The following is a 10,352-nucleotide window of genomic DNA, read 5'->3' as shown; positions in this document are numbered from 1 at the left end:
TCAAATCCAGCACAATTATAATAATGTATATAGCATCATTTGCTTGATGGTACATTGTTAGAGAAGAACTTTGAAGAGACATTATCTTCAGCAAAATGCCCCTGGAGATTTATTTCAGCCCTATGTTTTACATCTAATTCATGGCACAGAACACCAGGATGTTTATGAAGACATGCAGTTCCACTAGAGCAATTATGCTTGCTCCTCGCAATATTTGCAGAAGAGTTCATCACTGTGTCTTGACTATGTCAATGAGTTAAAGATTTTATGAGAAATCACATGCACATTACAAAGGGATAGAAGAACTGTTCTATTACCATCCAGATTTTTAGCAGAAATTCCAAAACAAGGAAACAAGGCTGATGCAATTGTGTTGTCACTGAACCTACCTGTCCATCCTTCTCAGTGACTTTTGAACCCAGCAGACAATTACTGGAAAATTTGTTTGGATTGAGGAGGAAGGATAGTTCTCAAAGAGGTATCATTTAAAAAGGCAGCTAACTTGGGAAAACAAAAAGAAATCAGTGTCCCCTTTGAGGAGAAGGTAACCATGGTAACTTAGCTTTACTACTAGTCATCAGAAGATCCTCTAGGAAGCAAGATATAAGGAAACAGTTAATAACAAAGATATATGAGGGCTGAGTGGTTTGGAAATACAGAAATAGTAGATGACATCAGATCAATGAGATCAATCCCTTGCATAGTGGCAGTCCAGATCTGGAAGATTCTGCTGGAATATTCTTTACCTTCCTTCTGCCCACCATGAGTGACTCTAAAGACTCTGAGCACCCAAGATTATATATCACAAAAGAAAGCAGGAGAGAAAACAGTGAACTACAAAATCTACTGTGCTACAAAAATTGGAAGGAAAAAAGACCTTTCACTGGTCCTGCCATCATGAATATTCCCTTCAGATCACAGGAGTGGCAATGTTTCCACTAATTTATGTTCACACATGCACCCAGCAACCCTGCAGTCTTCCTGGGACATTTCAGAAAGCCTCAAACCTGACAGGCTTTTTACTGTACTGTGTACCTGTAATAAAGCACCTCTTGGTGAAGATCTGGTGTTACTGTCCCACAATAGGGGCAGGAGAACTCTCCACCAAGAGCAGAGCTATCAGCTATCAGGAAACTTTTAATAGACAGAGCAAATCCTAAAGAGCTGGTCGTGAAAACATTCCTACTTTAAAAAAAAGTACTAAGAGAATAAGCTTAGAGTAACCTACCAAAATCTAAGATTTACTACACAGTGTGAACAGACATGGTGACCAAGCATCTTTCCAGTACAGTTAGTAATCTGTCTCTGATAAGCAAATTTTTTTTCCAGCAGAATTCTCCCTGTCTTATTATTGAATTGCTCATGTAGCAAAAGAAAACCTTACTGATTTTCTTCCTCCTCTATGCTCTTTGGAAGATCATTTCTGAACATGAATGAATATAAATTATAATACAATACCCACTTTAAATGTAGTTGCAACTTATTTAGACACACTTGATTTCAATCCCATATTTTTTGGCATAAATACTCCTTCTTCCTTGATACTTACATACCTTGTCATAACCTTTCATCTCCACTTTTTAAGTTACCCAAGGTAAGCTCTTTCAGTGTCTTTTCAGAAGCCAAGAAGTCCTACTCATATTGTAAGTCTCCACTTGGTCACTCAACATAGCTGACCAGAGCTGCACACAAGACTCTGAACAAGCCCTCACCAGTCCTCCGCACAAATTCTTTTCCTGCCTCTCCCCAAAATCATTTGCCTAATCTGCAGCCAAATAACATGTACTTTCCACATGTGTATGTCATGTTAGTGACTCATTGTGTCCCTGGCACAAAGCAAAAAAAAATTTTCTTTCTAGCCTTAAGTATATGACTTTGTTATTAAAATTTGGTTGAGTTCTATCACTCCAATATACAAACTCTTCTCCTCCTTCCTGATTCCCCTGATTCCCCTCAGGATGAGAACCACTTAGTTTAGAACACCTTCAGATAACATCATAGTATAGGCCCAGCTCTTGAACAAGATTCCTGGTTCAAGAACCTTCTCTTCAACCAGACCCAAGTAATGGAACAGACAGGATCAGTCCAATGACTGATGCCTACAGAACACTGCAAGTAATCCAAATTAAACTCAGTAATTCCCTTACCACTAAAGTGATGTAGTTTTAACCATCTCCTAGTTTACCTTACACTCTTTCTGATAGGTCACATCTTCTCCCAATTTCTGTCACTTAAAATTCAACAAAGGATATCACCTGAAATACTCTGCTGAAATCTAGACAAATACAGCAAATTACATTACCTTTGCCTTAAATGCCAGCTAAACTTTGCAAAACAGGTTTTTTCAGACATAATCCCTTGTTAGTGAAGCCTACATTAGATGTAGCTACATATATCTGATGTTTTCTCATTCAAATAGTTTTTTTCAAAATTATTCTGGTGCTCAAGAAAATTAGCATGGAGCTGCCCTGGTGTTTTCCTAGTTTTAGGAAAATAGGTAGTGTTTGCTAATTGCCCTCATAAGTATCTGTAGCTGTATTTGCCATTATCTCTATAATAGGTCCTATTGATATAGTCCATTGAAAGTGTAATAGAAAGCAAATTGTTTGGGACTTACAGCAATACAGTAATCTTTTCAGTGCTGTAGTGCTGAGATTTTAGGGAAATCCTGATTTCCCCACAGAATGCAGTTTAAACCTTGCTTCTGACAAGATACAGTACTTTCTGTTATTTTATTATCATATTTATTTATTCCCATTAATTTATACTGAGAAGATTGCTTACTGAAAACCCAACTGATTTTTCTCTAGATGTTAGGCATCACCAACATCTACCACTAGCCTCTTTCCTGTATTGGCTAGGACTTCACTCCCCTTCTTCCTTTTTCACCCCTTTTCATTAAGCTCTTTGTTTTAGTTTTTGCTTTTCTTCTAGATCTAGTTCACTGAAGTTTATGGCCATATGCCCTTCTTCCTTTAATTTTTGTGCACAGGAAGTCTGCAGCACTACAGAACTTTAATACCCTGTCAGACTAGGGCAATCCTATTTTTCTGATAGTATTATCTATGAAGAGCTCAATAATTAAAGGCTAATTGATAGAGAGATTGTTCAGCTTATTTGAGATAGAAGATTCCTTCAGATATTGAAAATCCATGAAAGTCTGGGTCAGAAGGAAACATGTATGGCATTTACAGTGAAGCCTAAATATATGTAAATCCAGGAACCCTGAGTATGAAAAACAAAACCAAAATACATTTGCCTTTTTAATTCAGTCAAAGATTACTGAAAAGAATAACTACATAATTTTATCATCAGCATAGACCTGGTTTTCATGAAAATCTTGGAAGTAATTAAATGAATGAATAAAACCTATTCATCCTCCACAGGGGTGCAACGTAACCCAAACAAACAATGTTTACAATTCTGCTAGGTCTCTGATACTGTGCAAAACAAGAATATTGCTGATATCTTTTCATGTGGAGGCTGGATAGACCACATACACTCTCTAAAGAAACATTGACAGTGAAGGACAAAGAACATCTTTTACTCCCTCTAGTACAGTGCATACTCCTCAGCAGACTTGTGGAGACAGAAAAACTGAAATTATGGTAAGTACAGGACTTCATTAATTTACGTTTTATTACATGGATGTATTAGCACTAAAACTGCTGTGGATGGGACTGTAAAACCTTAAGTTTATTTCTAATAGTGTTCAAATCCTTGAATCTGGCTTTCTTCTTTTGAGAGCATGAGGAAACCTTTTTTTTTTTCGGTCCTTCATCATCTGAACTGGTTTCTATTTGATTTACTGATTTTGACATTCAAAATTAATCAAAACAACTTCTTTCAAGGCTAAACTGACAAATTAGTCTGTGTATCCAGAGGAATCCTGCAGTCAAGTGTCAATGTGACACTACCCAAGAAATGGGAAGGGGTCAAACCCTCTAACTACATTAAAAAAAAAAATCTACTATCTTATTCTGCTTCAGCAGGACTTTGTAACTAAAAAGATAAGGGAATTTATCTGTATATCTTCAGTATAGTTGGATGGGGAGTGTGGCATGGTGTTGTGTGTTTAGCAAACCAATAGAATTTGTTTCCTGAGAAAGTCAGTTTCTTTAAACTCTCCATATGCATCTTTTTGTAGGTATTTTACTAATAAATCAAGCTGGTACTTTCAAGATTAGTGATTTTAGAGATAAATGTTGCAAAGAAAGAAATCTGCATAACTTTTCAGGCCATCTTTGCTCTTGGAAATAATTTAGAACTCCTGAAGTAGCTTGTGTATACAATTTATCATAGTATCTATGTCCAAACAATCATCCTCCCTGGATGCAGTATTATAAAGAGGTTGACTTGAAGCTGTCAATCCTGTTTCAAAAGAAAAAAAAAGGCACCTTGTGATACTTAGAGGTGAAAAAGGCTGCCCATTGCAAGTGTTACTTGAAGAACAGTGAAATAGATTGAATAGAGAAAGTGCTTCTCAATAATGCTTCACAAATTTCTGAGTTTTCTGGTTGAATTTGTCTCTGCTTGTCACTATGATTGAATTCTTCCTGAAGCCTAAGGAAAGTGTTTGCATAAAGGATAATTTTTTAAAATTTAAAAATTTGTTTTAAAATATTGACCAGGTATTTTTACTTTGTTTATTTCTGTTGTAATCCCACTGTGTAGAAGCAAGTACTAGAGGTCAAAATACTACATTTGTTTATACCAGTAATTCAAGTCACTTGACTTACTCTATATTTCCATATGGATAAGCAGGATCTGAATAAGCTACACCAAAATAGCATCTTGCTTTGCTGTTGCCTGCTGATTTCTAGCTGCCACAGGAATTCTTTAACTTGTACTAGAGGAGACCAAATATGTATGGAATTCTTAGATTTGCAAAACACTACATCAAAAACTGCACAGGAAGTGCACAGTTACTCTTCTGGCATGATTCAAGTGTCTAGCTGCTTTCACAAACAGGTTTGTTTAGAAACAATGCACATGTGAATATTTTGATCACTGAACTTCTGCTGTTGCCAAATACAGTTTGAAAACATGCAAAAATTTAGAGTTTCACAATTTTGATTAAATCTTTTCAAATTTCCAGGTTGTTTTCCCAGATTCCAAATATGAATGACAATTCAAAGTAATGCAAACCATGAATTTATTCCTTTAGTCTATTTTCTTGACAATGCTATATAGAACTATGGGGAAGGAAGTGCTTTTATCTTCGCATCACAGGCAACCCAAAAGCTTCACCAAGGAAGGAAATGACATTTTTTTGGTCTTAGTTTTGACACTGCACAGGTAGAAATTTATATTACAGCAAAACGAGAAGACAGAAGAAAAAATAAGGAGGTAAGCAAAACAAGTAACAAAATAAAGTGAAGTGCAGAGCACTCTAGGAAAGTTTGATTTGTGGCAGTTTTATACCAGAAAACAAACTAATAAAAAAAATGTGTTCTTACCAAAAAAAAAAAAAAAAAAAAGTCAATGAACCTTTTGAACATGAAATTGGGTATAATCTGGTTTTAGTGCATACAGAAAGAGATGCAGAGAAGAAAGTTAGGCCTGCAGAAGCCTGAAATCCAAATGAGGACCAAAACATAGAATTCACTGCTTCATTTCTGACACGGAGGAAAGTTTAGACCAAAACACTTGCATATAATATGAGATGAAAAAATACCGGAACTACAATAATAGCTTCAGACAGGCAAGACTGAGGCTTATTAACCCAAAGGAAAAAAATTGCATTTTCCTTTGATTTCAAGCCAGGACAGGCTGCACTGATTCCTGACCTAGAGAAATACCCCTAAGCCTGTATGTCTTTTTGCAGTGATACTGGTAATTCTCAGATGTACTCTATAAAGGAAAAAGCTTTCAAGATCTGTGAATTCAGTAATAGATCTTCTGATGGAAATGAGGCCAGCCAAGGAACTCGACTGATCTATTTGGATTTACTCTTTGTTTAAAGAAAAAAAAAACCTACAGATTCTGTACAGAAATTCATAATATTCTATACAATTATATGTTGGGTTATAAAATGCTGAATGTCTAACCACATTCAGAAGGAACCATCTCTTAAGGAACTCTGTGTGAAGGCACTTCTAGCTGTTTGCAAAAATCACTGAGATCACTGGACTTCTGACAGCCACAGGACACCAACAGATCTTGCATAAGTGGGAACTCAGCAGACTTTTGAAACGGATTTGTGCAAAATACAGCTCTCAGGGCTAAGAACAATAAATTCCTTAGTATATCACTGTTTTTGTTAAACTTGCATGGGTTTTCTGACTGTCAGGCTGAACATAAGCATGAGAAGTAGAGAAAGACTGAGAGAGAATTTTTTTCCCTGATATTTATGCTACTTTCAAAAATTCTGTAAACTAATGTCTGCCCCAATTAAATCCAAAAATACTTTTTTTACTCACTGTTTAAGACAGTAGGAAAAACACAGTAACAGTAAAGCCAGACAAGCAGCAGGTGGATTGCCGGCAGCACCCGAGGACAGCTCCACTCTGTGGGTGCATAATGCCCTCAGCTGGGACAGAGGGACAGGCTGCACTCAGAGCCTCACAAGCACCAACATCCTAGCTATTCTCTGGTGTCCTGCCAGCTTCATCATATTGCTATGGAAAACCATTGGCAAGCCAGGTCTACTACTACATCCACCAGGCCATTCACACTGAAATAAGGTAATATTTCAGCCTATTCAAGAGATGCTGAATGAATTGAAACCTTCCCCATCCCTGTACTTTGCAACTTGGACAAAAAACATATTTGCAGACATGCTTAGAATGCAGAACAATACCCTTCATATGATCTTTATTTGTTAAAGTTTTTCATATTTGTGGGGAATGGTGAGAGGAGGGAGGAGGAGGGAAAGCTAATATAGGAAAATGTGTTAGGTATGTAAATTAGGCAAAGATAAATCATATGCATAAACAAATGTAAATATGAAGCTGATACAGAACATATAACGTGACTTTGTTAACAGCTCCAGATAGCATAACGTAGATAAAACAAGAATATTTAAAGGTGCACTTTTACTCTTTTTGTGACAGGAGCAGTTTTAGTGTTTATCAGTAAATAATCTACATCTGAATCAACATTCTAGGATTAGGACCCTGCTGGGATTTGTGGGTTCATTTCAACAGAAAGTCGTCTTTTTAGATTTTTTTTTCTTACAAACTATTCATGCTGTATTTTTCCATAGTTAAGGAAAAAATAAAAAGAATAACAATAGTTCTTCAGCAGAGTTCAGGAGTCTTTACAGGAAAAATATGAAATGAACAAAAAAGAGCACCTGCCTTCAGCCACAACCCTCTATGTAAAAGGTGAAGTACGCAGAAAATTAAGAATGGAAAAATTACACAGAAATGTATAAAAACAAAGCCATACCTATTCACTGAAATTGTAAACAATGATCTCTCTAACTTGCAATATCCTCACTGAAAGATATTGAAAAGTAATGAAAATTATTTATTACACCTTTAAAAGTGGGACATGTAAGAAATTTGCCAAATTCAATCCATACTTATAAACCAAATTATTTAATAATTTTAGGGAGTTTACATTTTCATAGAATGAAATGGGAATCAGAGGATCTTGTGCATCTTGTATTTGCAGCTACAGCTGGGTGTTCCTTTCACTTCTGTTGACATATCTCTAACAGCTTTTCTTCCCATTAGACACTTGTTAGCTAAGTTTTAAAGTGTCACAACACCTATAATACCACAATTCCTCTCTAAACCCCTGAGGGCATCTGCATTTTGATTCTGAAGGTGAGTTATAGGGAGACCTGTTTCCTTATGTCTTTGGAGAAGAAAAACTTTCAGAAATCATATCTCCAGGCTCTCACTTATCTTCTAAAAAGGCTCTCAAAACATCAATTTATGTACAACCATTGATCTTGTCCATCTCATAGTAATTTTTTTACCTTTTTTCAAAATGCTTTTTTTAATCCCTTTTATGTCTGTTGGTGTTTATTCACCAGTGGTCCTGTTTGTATGATTTCTGTGGTCTTGTCTTATTCTTACGGCTCTCAGTCTTTAATGCATTATTCTGCACCTAAGTTTCCAGGGATTTGAGTATTTTCCTCACATGACATGAGTTTTTTATCAAATTTCTTTTCATCATCCCATCAGAGAAGTTGTTCCGGCTCAAATTTATGCAATATCTCACAAGAATGAAATGGTCAGCCTGGTCTTCCCCAGGCTGACCACTGCTGCATTTCTGCTTCCTGCTGCTCTTCTCCCCATGACAGTCAGCAGCTGTCCTATGCTCCACAATAAAAATATTCTGTTGAATTGATGATCTACCCAATGGCCCAATTTTTGATAAATATTCAGTAGACTCACCTTACATTTCAGTCTAGCCCATGCTCAGCAAAAGGTTGGCAGTGTGATCTTACATAGCCAAAAAAAATGAATTATTTTTTTCTCCATACAATTTAGCATCTGGAGCAAAAAAGCTGCTATATGCTGCCTCATCGGTCATGGCCTGTAACTTCTCTAAGGCAGCAGCAAAACAGAAACAGACACTGAATTTCCCCTTCTCATCCACACAAATTGTGTAAAAAGCAGTTTCAAGTGCCTGTGACAGTGCAAATAACACACTTGGTAAGTAACTAAATTTGCATGATTGAAGTTAGGAAAGCAGCCATAGCTTCTCTTGATGTCTCAGGTTTTAGCGTTTCTATTTTTCAGATTCTGTACAGCTTTAGTGTCTAGTTCTGAGTTTCATATTAGGGGATAGAAAGCTCTCTTCATAGATTAGGTAGACAAAACAATTCCTTCTCTAGCTGGGGACCAAGGACAAATGATCCAAATTTCAGACCCAAGACCATAAACAACAGTGGACTGAAGAGACAAAAACAAGACGGATGGAACTTCATAAGCTAAAGCCATAATTGGACAATTAACTACAATATGGAAACGGACCAGAACTTATAAAAGTGAGAGACCCCAGGACCGGTCGTGCATTTTGTGTCCATTTTAGGTTCACCTTGGGCGTGCCCTGGCTGGGCTCTTGTACTGTCCAAGGTGTATCCACTGAGGCCTTCTGATAAATACCTGCTTTATTCTTCAGTTCCGTTTAGCCTCTGTTCTAGGTCAGCCTTCACAAGGCATCACTCTGCCTCTCAGGCAAGGCAGCAGGCAGGCACTGAGAAAACAAAACAGCAGCACCTCAATTCCCTGGGCTCACAGTAGGTGACCAGAGAGCTAGGACACATGACAGACTAAGAGAAGTAGGCAAAGCAGAGGCTTTATTGTTGTTCTCAAATGTCTAATGGAAGTGTGTCATACTCATCTCAGAGATGCACACAGACAGAGTGAGAGGCAAAAAAGGCATTGGAAACAACACAGAAAAAAAAACAAAAAACCAAAAAAACAAAGAAAAACAAAATCCCAATTAGTTTCCTATTCTTGTTTGTTTGGTTTAGTTGTTGTTTGGGTTCTGAGGGTTTGTTTGTTTGGGGTTTTTTTCCTTTTATTTTTCTTTTAACAGTGATGGAAATCAAATGCTGGTAGAAGTTAGAGGGTCAGCAGATTTTCTACCCTCACTCCCTCCCTACCTAAATGACCCTGGAAAGTTAGGATTTGTCACAGAGAGGCTCCTCCATTAGAGGTCAGTGTTGTGCCAGCACCCGGGAAAGGCACCACGTTAAAAACAGGCACGTGATGTTTGTACCGAGAGAGCTCAGCATGAAAGGGCTCCATTGTGTGCATGGCTGAAGGGTGAGACCCATCTGACCGCAGGGCAGGTGTATGGTGGAAAAGGGGACACACAGCCCACCTACTGTCATTTCACAGAGAGGAAAGTTTTGGAAATGACAGGAGAGCAGGATAGGAAAGAAGAAATTTTCTTTTTGAAAGAAACTCTTAGTATACCAGCAAGGCTTCAGATTATGGGGTTTGTGTACACTCTCTGTCTAAGCTGACTTTACCAAAAAGACTCTTAGCAGATGGAAAATTATGCTTGTTTTCTGCTGTGATTACCAGTGGCACAAGTGAATGAATTCTCACTTAAACTAACTTCTTCTTTCTTTTGTTTATGGATTTATCACAGGCTAGCCAGTTACTTTAGAGCCAGAAGGTTTTGTGACCAACTTGCCGCCACCTGCTAAAGATAAGGGATCTGGGATGGACAAAGTTTTTTAAAAGCCTGAAGGATAGGGACATAGAAAGGATGGCAGGCATTAAGCAAATACTAAGCAGAAGTACTTAGGAAATTTTTCCAGAAACATTCTTCTTAAAGATGTTTAGATTAAACTGTTTTAATTTTTAAACTTCATTGTCTTTGATTAAAACTATTTCTGAAATTACTTTGTGTTTTGAAATGTTTATGATGTGGGAGCA

Source organism: Motacilla alba, chromosome Z (assembly GCF_015832195.1).
Source record: "Motacilla alba alba isolate MOTALB_02 chromosome Z, Motacilla_alba_V1.0_pri, whole genome shotgun sequence".
Taxonomy (NCBI): domain Eukaryota; kingdom Metazoa; phylum Chordata; class Aves; order Passeriformes; family Motacillidae; genus Motacilla; species Motacilla alba.
Note: the sequence above shows the minus strand (reverse complement) of the source record.